Genomic DNA, 14,119 nt, shown 5'->3' with positions numbered 1-14,119 from the left:
TAAAATAAAGTATTCTCTATAATGTGAATATATTTTCACAGAGAAATGATTGGAAAGACATAAACCAAATCATTGTCAGTAAATGACTTATCTGAATATTTAACAATTTTTTAAACAAACGTATTCCTTACATTCGTCGCATGGTATTTAAGAGTGTAGCCTCTGGAGTCAGGCTGCCTGAGTTCAAATTCCAATTCAATCGCTCATGAAACCCCTCTGAAGCTCAGTCTTCAAGGGCAAGCGGGGCTAATAACTCCAAAGCCCCTGCTCAAGGGGTGTTGGGAGGTTCTAAACGAGATGATGCACGTGAAGTCCTAGCACCAAACCTCGCTGTGATTTATCCCCATTACTATGATTGCTATAACTAACCACTGTGATGAGCGTTAACATAACTCTTGCAATTAGAAAGGAGGAAGCCTGAGTGTCTGCCTCCCTCCTCTGCCCACCTAGCTAGAAAGCCAGCCCTGCCAGCCCTCCCGCAACACGGCTACCGCTCACTCTGCGACTCCCTGCGGGACGCGGCTCACACTTGCCAGGGCTCCGGTGTCCTGTCTTTCTTGCCTCTGTCCACAGAGAGGACTTGGAATAAACAGCCCAGCAAACACCAGTCTGCTGGCCCCAGAGTGAGACGAGGAAGTTTACAAAAATGCACAAGCAAATGTTTGATTTGGGAGAAGAGACAGGACAGAGCCTGCACCGAGAAAGGAGACTTTCAGCGAGGCGGCCCTGCGCCGCTGGGTCTCCTTGTGCTGCCTGTTTGTTTCTTCCCTTCGCCCTGACCACCTCGCTGGCTGGGCAGCATCTGGCCCCAACAGGGGGCTGATTTTCATAAATCCAAGACATTTCCCTCAGTCCAGCGGATTTGGAAGAAGCCAAGGAGAAACCCGCAGCGTTGCTGGCAGGACCCCTGAGGGGCGGAGATGGACAGGAAAGAGGAGGGTGGTTGATAACCTCCTGAGGACCCGGATGCATTTGGATGGAAGGCTTGTCCACGTGACTGGTGTGTTCAGAAATCAAGAGAGAAACACGCCCACTGCGGCCAACAGCCAGCATCCACCTGCTGGGTGTCCCTCCGCTCCTGTGGCCCCTCACTGGGCAGGAGCTGGCTATTCGAGTCCCAGGCTTCTCCAGATGTGGGAGAAGAATGGGACTGGAGGACACGTTGTAGCTGCTTCCCCTACACAGTTGTTAAAGCCTGCTGAGTCCGCTCCGAATCCTGGTGACCCTATGAACGAGTGATGTCCACAATGTCCTGTCCTCAGCTGTCCTGCTCAGCTCCTGTGGACTCATGTCTATGGCTTCTCTTATGAAGTCAATTCGCCTTCTATTTGGTCTTTCTTTCCCTCTACCTCGTATTTTCCCAGCATTATTATCTTTTCCAAACAACCCTACCTTCTCATGATGTGCTCAAAGTAGGACAGCTTCAGTTTTGTCATTTTTGCCTCCAGCAATGTTTTAGGCTTAATTCCCTCTCAGACCTACTTGTTTCTCCTTGTGGTCATTCAGGGTTTGGTAGAGCTCACCTCCAACACTGTATTTCCCCTACACAGACACAGGCAAAAAGACACAAACAAACACACACACACTGTACACACCTTCTTCCAGGTGAGGAAAGCAAAAAGTTGTGCAGTTCCAGCCAGACTCCATCTCCCGATTGGTTTAACCCTGAAGGATGCTGCAGTCTCCTCTGGAAAAAAAAACCAACGTAGGTGTTAAATTCAGGTGACTGACAGAATTCTCGGGGGGGGGGGGGGGGCGGGTGGACATTAACCAAAGAACTTACATGCATATATGCATAACCCAAGGACACAAACAATAGTGCCATGAAGGCCGGGGGAGGGGGCAAGAGTGGGGAGGAGGGGGGTCAATGGGGGAAAAATAAGGGGACATCTGTAGTATTTTCAACAATAAAGACAAATTTTTAAAAAATTTCTGGTGACTGAAAACCAAGCAAAGGAACTGTTGCTGGGCAGAGCATCAGGAAGGGCAGACAGGAACATTAGACTAGAAGGGAAAGGGAAAGGGAAAGGGAAAACAAGCTGGATTCCTAGAAATTCCCACTCCACCCACTTCCCACAACTATTCTTTTACTCCAAAATAGGAAATCAATTCCTCCAGGATTAGAATTGTGAAGGGTGTGCCAAAATTCAAGAAAAAGGCTGTATATTTGCAGGAACTCACTAAGACACAGCTAAGAAGACTGGCCAGACTTCCGTGCATTTCAGCAGAGTCTGAAAACACAGGGCGCCCTGAGCACAACTCAGGCTGGCCTCTTCTGTTACTGGTGTTGGTTATAGAACAGAGCAGGCAGGAGTATTAATTGTTACAATAATTTTTGTCTTGTCCCTACTTGTGTATGTAGAAGATGCTCGAAGAATGGGAAGGTCACTGTCCCCTTCCCCCTGCAGGAGTAGAGCCAGCTGCCCTCATCCTGAACTCCAACTTTCATCGGGAAGAGATAAGCCACTGTTGAAGAAGCCACTAAACTCAACACTACCCCTTTTACTACTTATCTGAGAATTAAAAATTAAAAATTTCCTAAACTAACCCAATGGTTTCAACTTTGGACACATTAAAATCACCCACTGGCTCTCCAGCTGCCGCAGAACCCTCTGGAGGACTTGTTAAAACAGGTTTCTGAGCCCAACCCCAGAGTTTCTGAATCAGTAGTTGGGGGTGGGGCTGAGAATTTGTTTTTGTTTTTTTAATTAAATTTATTGGGGTGACATTGGTTAATAGGATCATATAGGTTTCAGGTGTGGGTTTCTATGTTACAAGATCTGTATATTGCACTGTGTGTCCACCACCCAAAGTCAAGTCTTCTCCCGTCACCCCCCCAACCCTCTGACAACCACCACACTGCTGTTTGTGTCCACGAGTTTCAGTTCTATATATCACGTGAGTGAAATCATATGTTTCTTAGCTTTTTCTGACTGACTTATTTGACTTAGCGTAATATTCTCAAGGTCCATCCATGTTGTTACAAATGGCAGTATTTCCTCCTTTCTTATGGCTGAGTAGTGCTCCCTTGTGTACATGGCCCACATCTTCTTTATCCAGTCCTCTATCTCAGGTCACTTGGGTTGTTTCCATGTCTTGGCCAACGTGTATAGTGCTGCAGTGAACATAGGGTCCCTATATCTTTGCAAATACACACTTTCGAGTTTTTCGGTTTGCATTTTAACAAGTGCCCTGGTGCTGCTGGAGCTGCTGGTCCCTAGGGCACACTTTGAGAGCCACTGCCCTCCTGCCAAACTCAGAGCCTGCTTCACTGGTCTGCGACGGGGTCTGGACATCGTTACTGAAAGTGCCAGGGGATCCTGGGAAAACCACTACTAACACTTCAGGGCCCATTAAGGTGAGATCTACTACAAGAGCACATTATAAAAATAAGTACAAACATCCAGTTATCAGCTAAGTACTTACGAAAATGCAGCTGTTTTCAATCATGGCCTTATCTAACTCCTATTCCTTGTTTACATCAAAGAGAAATCTTGACATCTTTGCCTAACTTGGCCCGCCTACAGCTTCCCAGAGGCCATTTCTGCAAGACCCTGCTCTGCTGCTGGCTCTGGCTGGGCTTTGGTGAGTCAGCGCTTGGTTATACCTCTTAGCTCTGTTTGCAGGTTCATGGGTGTCTCAGTGCTCCCCCCCCCCCCCCGTTTGGAGAGAAACATTCCCTCTCCTTGCACGTGATGCAGAGATCCTTTGTGTCTTGCCTTCCTTATGAACAAGAACAAGGAAAGCTGACTCCCCTTGATCTGTGCAAAAGCCGAGGGCTCTGAGCCCAGTCTTCTGCCTGGGCAGGCAGCTCTGGGAAAGGGGGTCTGCCTAACGAGGCCTGGCAGAGGGGGAGCTTTGCGCCTCCAGCCCCTCTGTGGGAAGCTTTACGAAACAAAGAGCAGATGCTTCGAAACAATGACTTCACTGCAGAATGGGGTCCAGCACATTCACATCAGAAGGGGACGGGTCAGTGGATGCTGGCCAAGTCCTGCCCAGAGAAGCCTCAAAGAGAGAGAGGCAGGGACACCGACCTGCAGTAATGAGGGGCCAAGAGGGGAGAATGAAAACACTCTGCCTCCCCACTCCACCTCCCCGGGCCAAGCATTTGTGAGCATTTTCTTATTTAATCCCTACAACTCCACAGTAGGTGTGTCATTGATTCTATTTTGAAAATGAGGAAATAGAGGCTCCAAGAGGTCAAACATCTTGCTCACAGTCACACAACCGGTAATGATTGCTAACTTCCTATATATTACTTACTTGCTAACTTATTTACCAAGTCCTTACTAATGCCAGGCATTGCTCTAGTTGCTTTACACATATTGACCTATTTAATCCCCACAACAATCCTAACGGTAATGTGTTAGTCAGCATAAGCTAGACTGTGCTGTGGTAACAAACATTCTCCAAAGTCTCAGGGCCTAACATGACAAAGGTTTATTTCCCACTGACACAAAGTCTGCTGTAGGTCCATGAGACTCTCCAGGGCAACTTTCCTTCATGCGGTGACCCAGCAAACCAGGCAGCCTTGATCTTGTGACTCAGCCACTGTGGTGCTAAGGCAGAGAGAAAGACAGCTGGAGGGTCATGTGCTGGCTCTTTTATGCTTTGCCCAAGAAGCGACTCGTGTGGCTTCAGTCCACAGGCCACTGACCAGCACTACTCACATGGCACCTACCCAATTGCAGGGTGGGCCGAGAAATGTAGAGCAACAAGTAGAATGTTTGGTGACCACTATCTCTGCCACAGGTGGACACTGTTATTGTCCCCGTTTTACAGACATGAAAACTGAGACCAAGGGGTGAGGTAACTTGCTGTTTTAGTTTGCTAGGACTGCCATAACAAAGGATCACAACTGTGTGGCTTAAACTACAGACGTTTATTGTCCCACACTCTGGGGGCCAGTAGTCTGAGATGACGGTGTCAGCGGGGCTGGTTCCTTCTGCGGGCTGTGAGGGAGACTCTATTCCAGGCCTGTCTCCTGGTTCCTGGTGGTTTGCTGCCATCCTCGCTGTTCCTTGGCCTGTAGGAGCATCAGTCCACCTCTCCCTTCATCCGTACATTGTGTTCTCCCCGTGTGCATGTGTGTCCAAGTTTCCCCTCTTTATGAGGACACCAATCATATTGGATTAGGGGCCCACCCTACTCCAACATGACCTCATCTTAATTCATTTCATCTGCAATAGCCTTATTTCCAAATAAGGTGGTGTATGAATTTGGGGGAACACAATTCAACCTGTAATGCTTGCTCAAGGTCACACATAGCCAATAAGTAAAATAACTTGAGCCCCTGTCTAACTTTTTTTTAATTTATCTTTATTGTTGAAAGTATTACAGATGTCCTCATTCCCTCTCCACCATCACCATCTAACTTTAACTCTCTCTCCACGATGACAGTTACTTCCTCTGAGAGGGAAGGTCTATCAGCTCTTCGGAGCCACACTGACAACAAGAATGAGTTGTGTTCATCTTGTCAGCTTCCCAAAGGCAGGAACCATACCCCATAAAACCACTCGTACCCTTGTCCCTACTCAATAAACACGCAAGTCCATTTAAAATCTTCGACAGGAATGGCAGCCTCTGAGAAATTAAAAATTCCCCTCCCTCCTGTTAGGATGGTTTACCTATGGCCTGTTTCACTCAATAAGCTTTATTTAACATTTTCCGACCAAGCATGTTTTTCTCCACAGTTTGGGGCCACTGACGCAAGCGAGCCCATCTGCAAGCAAAGATAGGACCTGGCCTTTCTGCATGACCAAGGCTGCACCCGCCGAACATCCTGTCACCCTCCAAGATGTCGTGTTACCCTGACAATTCTTCACGGCCCACGGATGCAACACCGGCCCTGCATTGTACCCTATCTTAAGCCCCTATGAAAGAAAGCTTAACCCCATTTTCAGGGCTGACACCTTACTGTTGGTGTCCGCCCCCTGAGAGAGGAGGCGTCAGTGACATTTCTAAAGCCTGTCACAGTGCTCCTCGGCCTGGTTCCTCTCGGCATCGACCTAGCGCCTCCCTTCTCCCCTTCCCAAGCGGCTGCAATGCTGTCCTTAGAGGGGACAGCTGCGGGGCCTCCCCTGCCTGTCCCACCCACAGGTCAGGCCTGGAAGGAAAGCATCTGTCTTTCCCGTTACCAGCCGGGATGCTGATCTGGTCCCGACGGCAGTGAGTGGGCCGCAGCCACCTTGATCTGGAACGTTTCAGAGCTGAGCTACTTCGCCTCCTTGTGTCTGATATTAAACCGTAAATGGGAAAGGATACATGTGTGTGCGTGCATGTGTGTGTGCTTGTGCTTGTGTGTGTGTGTGTGCGTGCGTGCGTGCAAGTGTGTGTGTGTTGATTCACGTGCCTTCCTGCCCTCCTCCCCACATTCCTACCCCTTACTCCTCCCGACTCCACATGCACAGAACATATCTTAATTTTCTTAAATTGTCATCTTTGGCCGTAGGCTCCCCTAGGGGTCTCCTGGTCTCCCCTTAGCCCAGATAAAAAGAAAAGAATCCAAAGGTTTTAGAGTCTGGGTGTGATTCTATAACGGGGCCCCTAGGGCTCCCCTTGCCTCTGCCCCAGTTTCACCATCTATGAGACACGCAGGCAATGAGGGGGCGGGCTTCTGCTCAAGCTTTTCGTTCATGTTTTTAGGGCCCTATGATTCCAAAAACATAGCAATAATGGACAAAATATTTTTTAAAAATTAAAAAGCTGTTCCCTCCCTTCCCCCAAAAGACAAGGTCACAATAAAAAACACGATAAACATTCCTGGGTGAAGAAACGGAATGAAAATCCCAAGCTGTGCAAGGGGCTAAGCCCTGCTCTCAAGGTCAAAGCCCCACAGCTGGTGAGAAGCTGCATATCAGGCGACAGGAAGCGCCAGGACCCAGCGCCCCCTCTCCGAGTTTCTTTACCCCAGTATGAGCTCGGAGCAGGAGCCGCAACATGCCACGTGCACCCCGATTGTGGGCTCAGGCGGCAAAGCCCGAGACAGACCTGGAGAGCGGGAGGGAGAGAAGGGAAAACAAAACCTGAATCAACCTCCTGCTTGCAACTGGCCCAGAAACTAACATTCCAAGTCAAATGAAGAAATCCAATGCTCGGAAAACGGACAAACTCAACATCCCAAGTGAATTCACTGCAGATAAATCTGGGGGGGGGAAATCCTTTAAAGAAGTATGTTTATTTAGGCTCCTCAGAGAACAATGCAGGAATCATTTTTTTTAAAAGAGCAAACATTTTGAAACAAATATAAAATAATATTGAATGTCAACTGTAACTGAAAATAAAATTAACAAAAAGGGAAAGAAAAAAAAACATTTATGAGGCCTAAGTAGGAAGAAATGAAACAAGAACAGTGAAAAATGTAAAATATTTAAAGTGAAAAATATATATCATTGAACTTAATAGAACAAATAGCTCTCCTATGGCACACGGCTGCTTAACCCAAGGGAATTCACACTGAATGAAGCAGAGATACACAATACAACATCATTTTAACAGGTGCCTAATATTCCATCTAGGTGAGTTCAGCAGGTTTGCAGGATACAAGATCAACTCACAAAAATCAATTGTATTTCTATATACTAAAAATCAACACGAAGAAACTAAATTAAAAACAATGCCATTTTCATTAACTTCAAGAAATCAAATACTTAGGTATTCACTTAACTAAATACATGTTGAAAAATTACAAAATCCTGATGAAAGAAATCAAAGAAAATCTAAATAGGTAGAGAAACATAGCGTGTTCCTGGATTGAAAGACTCAACTTAGTAAAGATGTCAATTCTCCCCAAACTGATCAATAGGTTTGCAGTTCCTACCCAAACTCCCAAACTAAAAGCACAGGTGTTGTGCTTCAAACCCTGTCCTCTGATCCAGTTTTAAAAATAATAATAACAACAATAGCTATCATTTAGTGTGCTCTGCTGGAAAGACATCAACTAAATTCAATGTTCACAGTAACCTCAGGGGTAGGGATTATTATTTTCCCCATTTCACAGATAGGAAAACTGAGTCACAGAGAAGTTTAGCCACTTGCCCAAGTGACACAGATCAGAGCGAGGATTGTGTAAAGCCCCCTCCTGACTGCTGAGGTTCCCTGTGCCCCTGTTGTCCTCAGAGATGTATATGGCCATCTTAGTGTCCATACCTTCCCTAGGAGTTTCCACTGTCAGATCTGGGCACAGGGGGCCCTGCAGCCGGCCACAGGAGGCAGTGTTCTGAGCAAAATGCCAAGCCTGACTTAGACAGTCCTGCCCAGACTGTGAGCCTGAGAATCTGCTGCTGGTCTCCTTCCTGTGTTTACTGAGGCCACCATGATGAACAAAGGCTCCTTGTCCAGTCCCCAAGGTGGCAGGTTTTTAAGGACATGGGTTTACTACCGGGGCCGTTTATTACCAGGACTGGGTTTTCTCTCTCAGAGGTGAGGCGGTTGCTGTCACAGACTGTGTGAAGATCAATGCCATCCTCACCACCTCTCCCTCTGCCCACTGGCCCAGCTCCCTGCCTGGGCACATGGTTCCACCTGACAACTTTCCATGTGCAGACACATACACATACCTGCAAACACACATATGCATACAAACACCACCTTCCAGGAAGCAGGGGGAAGCAAAAAGGGTCTTTCTTGAGACTTTGAATGGACTCATGGGATTCCCAAGCATCTAAAGTCACCTGTAAAGTTGTGTGTGTGCATGTGTGTGTGTGTGCTCGCGCACGCGTGTAAAGTGTAGGCATAGACAGGACATCATGTGCAGGGCCCAGGGCAAATTGAAAACATGGGACCCATTGTTCTAAAAGTCTTAATAATTTCATGATGGCAACAAAAGTACATTTAACCAAGCACAGGTCCCTCCTGAGCACAGGCCCCGCGAGACCGCACAGACTGAACACCCAGGAAGTAGCCTGAGCACGGGGTGGGCGAGGGTTTACACTGCAGATACTTTTCTGATTAGAAGCCTCAGGGCTTTCATTAGAATCTCAGCAGGGCCCAGGACGCTAAAGGTTAAGACCTATGTGGTGGCAGAAGGCCAGAGATAGACAGGCCTGGGTTTGAGTCTCAGATTCGTTGTTTACTAACTGTGGGACCTGGAGCAAGGTCCTGAACCTCTCTGAGCCTGTTTCCTTACCTGTAAAATGGGGGCTGTAATAACTCCCTGGCAGGGTTATTGTAAGATTAGGAGAGATGGATAGAGGGCTAGCACGGAGCCTGGCACGTTAGCACCCAGTAAGTGGTGAGTTAGTTAACTGTTAGTTAATTCTGATTTGCTTGTTATAGTTGATGTCACATCCTTCCATCAAACTGACCTCAGCAAGCTGTGTCTTCCATGGTGTCCCCAGCAGGCCCAGTACAGAGCCTGGCAGGGGCTCTTGGGGACATGAGCTGGCATTTCTATCCAAGGCCTAGAGTCCTGGCTGGCCTCACCCCCAGGTCTTGCCCCATTGCCTGACCTGACTGGTTTGGTCTGCAATGCCTGGGCTACAAGAATAGGTGACAGGAAGCAGCAACCTAGGGGACCTTAGGGCTACTGGGCAGACTCTAGGCTGAGCTTGAGGGAACTGAGCCCCTTAAGAGGACCTCATAGCTTTTGACCCAGGGTGACCCTTGACAGAGTCTCTCTCCAAAGTAGGGCACCTAGAAGAGGCTTCTTAGGAAACCTGGGGCCCTTGGCAGCCCGTATTTCCCCTCTAACGCCACATGGTGGATCCTCGGGGACCTCAGTGCAGCCTGTTGTCTGCACAGGGCCTGCCAGCATCTCTGGGAGAAAGGCTCCTGCAGCCCAGCCTGGAGTCTGACCCCTCCTCACCTCTCTCATCGGGGTGACTCTCTGTGGAGGGGAAGAGGGGCCACAGCAGGGACTGAGACTGGCCGCACCATCCCCAGTGTGAACTTAGGAGGTGTGCAGGCCCTGGGTCTCCACTTTCATATTTGTAATGTGGGGGGGGGCATCTTCATTTCTGCCCTGGAGCGGCCCTCGCCCACACACCCGAGGAGGCTGTTCAGCACGCACACCTTGCATCTCTGTACCGATGAAAAGTGGAAACAACCGGGTGTCCACCCAGAGGGGAAAGCTAGGTAGATGGTGATTAGCCACATCATGAGTGTCATCCAACAGTTCTTAAAGGCTAAGTGGGCTGCCCAGCGGGCGTGGCTCAGGGGTTGAGCATCGATCTGGGATCCAGGAGGTCACAGTTCGATTCCTGCTCAGGGCACATGCCCAGGATTCGGGCTCGATCCCCAGTAGGGGGCGTGCAGGAGGCAGCCGATCAATGACTCTCATCATTGATGTTCCTCTCTCTCCCTCTCCCTTCCTCTCTCTGAAATCAATAAAAACACATTAAAAAAAAAAAGGCTAAGTGGGTTGACACAGAAAGGTGTCTGGCTGTATCTTTAAGTGAAAATGAGCATTGCAAAATGATACATACAGCGTAAATCATTTATGTAAAAATAAACTATACAGTCTCTAAACATATTTAAGCACAGGAGAAGGTTGGGAAAGATTTTACATTGATCTTTGAGGCTGCCTCTGAGGAAGGGAGGGGATTAAAAGGGTGGTCAAAAAGGACTTAAACTGCACCCTCTGGAGCCCTTGCCCCAGTTCCTGCAATGTCCCAGCTCCCAGACCCCCCACCGGACAGGATGGAATTGCTAACCCCAGGGCCAAGGACATGCTGCACGGCTGGCCTCCTGGGGGGAGTTCTGAGTGCTCGTGAACAACCAACTTCCCATCCACTGATGGTCAAATTGTTCCAACCTCCATTTATGAATCCCCCCCCCCCCCCAAGGGCTAGGCCCAACCTGGCATCCCACCTTCCCAGCAACAGGGTGAGTATTAGAGCCAGGCCACGGCCTGCCAAGAACCGAGGGGGGTCTGAGATTTTACTCTACTCGCAAGCTAGCAGTCAGCCTGCCAGGTCCATAAATGCTGGCAGAAGACACGAGACTTCTGGAACAAAAACAAAGGACTTACTACTCCAGGCAAAAGAGGTGACATGAGCTCCATGTTCGTACTGTCTCCCCTGTCCCCTTGTCCTACAAGCCATTTGGGAGGCATTCCCAGGTGGATGTTGTGCCTCTGGTGGGCTTGGGTTACAGCTGAGGAACCCTGAGATTAGGAAACGCCCAATTTATAAGGGGCTGCTAGCAAACCTGCCCAACATTTGCCCTGGAGAGAGACATTGTTTTTATTACCCTGGAAAGGAAACAAATCTGCCTTCTGTTCTAGAGGGGAAATTATTTCTATACTCCCAGAATGCTTGCTAAACAAACCTCCTGGAAAAGATAGACGAGACCTGGCCGGTGTTGCTCAGTGGTTAGAGCATTGGCCCAGGCATCAAAGGGTCTCATGTTCGATTACCAGTCAAGGGCATGTATCCCTGGCCCTGCAACCAATCTCTCTCTCTTTCTCTCTCTCTCTCTCCCCCTCCCTCCCTCCCTTCCATTCCCTCTAAAAATCAGTGGAAAAAGTGTTCTTGGGTAAGGATTTTAAAAAAAAAAGATAAAGGAGAACAAAAGCTGTCACAAGACTTGCAGAGATTCCAGAGGCCTTGGAGAAATTATCTCCCAACATTGACAGGCTGGAGAAGTGAGGCACTGAGAAGCTGAGTCACTTCCCCAAGGTCACAAGATAGACATAGAAGAGCTGGGGTTACCCAGGTCATCTGACCCCAAAGCCCTCGCTTTTTGCTCCCTGCCTCCAGAGTGGGCTGCTGATCTAGCCTGGGACCCAAAGAACCACAGACAATATTGCTTCAGGGGGAAACCCCTCTGAGTTCCCAAGGAAGACCATAGAAGAACTGTGGGGAAGAGCCTGTCTGTAGCTTGGGGACCAAGTGTGGCCCATCCATGCCTGGCCTGACACCATCCCACCTCCACCCCCAGGATGAGAAGAGAAAATGTCTCCTGTGACCCCTGGGTGATGCCAGAGCGGAGCTGAAAATAAGGACCCAGCTTCTGAAGACGGGATAAATGCCCTTTTCTTTTGCAGAAAGGAAAAAAATGTCATGTCATTCCATATTTACTTAAATGTGAAATTTATTTATGGCGCAGAAAGAGTTGGTGTTGGCTTTCAGTGCCCGACCAGGAAATGGCCTGGACTTGTTCTTGTCTCCTGTCCCCTGGTGACCCGATCTGCTATTTCAGAGCTGGAGGCTGGATCCGGTCCCCTGGTGCTCAGGCCTCCCCTGACCCACCTCCTAGTCTCTGGAGCCCACCACTCCCTTCTGGAGAACGGGCAGAGAGGGGCCAAGTCTGTCATTGGGGATCCTCTATGGTTTAAGATCCCCATCTTAAAATGGGGACACATATGCCTGCCTCTCATCTCCCTCATTGATAAAAAGCAATTAATAGTAGTAGTAATAATAATAATAATAATAATGGCTTCTAACATAGTGAGTTGCTAATATGTGCATCTATGAGGTATTAGGATTCTTACTTTCAGATAGGGAAATTGGGGTTCAGGGACATTGTAAAAATTGTCCACTGTCACATACACACACTTGAAGAATGTCTGCCTCCTGTCACATTGCCCCTCCCGAATTCTTTCTGGCCACCAAGAAAGACCCATCTCCAACATCTGCTCCTTCGAGCTCTATTGGGTTGCACAAGGTTTATATATCCAGAGGCTTGTGCAGGGCTGGGGCTGGGGTCTCGTCCTGCAGAGAGCAAGCCCCTGCCCAGGAGCAGCTCTATCTGAGACCCTTTCGAGTTGTTTATCTCACTTTAACCTCATAGCAGCTCTGAGGGAACGGGAGTGTGATCTCAACTTTACAGATGAGGAAACTGAGTGTTGCATGTCCAGGCCTTTTGGCGGGTGGGGGTCATGGGTGGGATTAGAACACAGGTCCTGCTCTCTAGGTCTGGCCTCTTAACTCCCACCATAAAGTCTCTGAACCAGCACATGTGACAGGACCTTCCTTTCCCTATGCAGTGTGGAGACAATCCCCGGCTCCTTGACATCTGAGATTCTCAGGGTTTCTTAGTTCCCTCCAGTTGAACTCTATGCTGCTAGTCTGGAAAGGCCCAGAAAGAATCAGTGATGTGCCTGAGTCACCCAGAGAGTCACAGCAAGGCCAGGACAAGGTCGGGGGGGCCTGCCTTCGAGCCAGCGCTCTGCCACCCACACCCGGTGGCATAAGCCTGTGTGGGGAGGCGATGGTGGTGGGTGGGCGGAGGAGGCTGAGAATATGTTCTCCCCCGAGTGAGACCCGGCCTGGGTACATCCCAAATAAGCTCCCACCGCCGGCTGAAATGACAGGGTGGGGTGGTAGGGAAGCGGGGCAGGGCGGGAGGACAGGAGAGCAGGAAGAGGCAGGCCTGACGCCCACACTTTCCTGCCCTGTGCTGTTGGCAGCTGTGGAGACGGACGCTTGCAGCGAAGGGAGCCTGGGAGCTGCGGGGTGGGCTGGGCTCCCATCCGGGGAAAGCCTACCTGAGCCGAGGCTGGAGGCAGTGTCCGGGGGCAGGGTGGGGATGACCCTAGGGATGTCCTGCACCCCCCAAGGCAAGGTGATAAGCTAGACTCTTCCGGACCCTCGCCCTTCAGCTCTCAGTGTCACCTTCCCAGGAAGGCCCCCATGGCCCGGCTGTGCGGAGCAGCCCCCTCCCCACCCCCATCTGCTGGGTGCTGGTTATGCCTGGCGACTATTGGTTATCTGCTTTATTTCGGATTTATCGCCCCAGACCACCAACCTGGGAGCCCCCCAGAGTCCAGGCCTTGCTGGTCTACTTCACTTCCAGCGCAGGCCGTGTGCAGCGGGGCTTGGTCCCCATGGGCGGGGCCCACAATTTCCGCAGGACTCACTTGCTCATTCGATGGCAGGATAGCAGAATGAGAGACTTGTCCTGTGGCCCCAAAGCAGAGGGCCTCCAGGGGAGGGTGGGCCTAGGTTTTACGAGAGCCCAGTTAGGGCCAGACCCGTCCCCCCAGAGCCCACCAGGCGGCCACACCGAGCCCACCCAGCAGCTCCCACCCTCACTCAGTCACAGGCATCGGGTACAGACCAGGCCCGGGTACATCCCTTGAGGGAACAGCCACGATTTCTATTTGGCCCCTTGGAGGGAGGCTCACCCTGTCACCACCCCCAGTTAAGTGTTGGGGGGACTCGTGGGACTCTGGCGG

Source organism: Miniopterus natalensis, chromosome 14 (assembly GCF_054644295.1).
Source record: "Miniopterus natalensis isolate mMinNat1 chromosome 14, mMinNat1.hap1, whole genome shotgun sequence".
NCBI lineage: Eukaryota > Metazoa > Chordata > Mammalia > Chiroptera > Miniopteridae > Miniopterus > Miniopterus natalensis.
The sequence above is the reverse complement of the archived record's forward strand: the minus strand, read 5'-3'. Positions refer to the sequence as shown.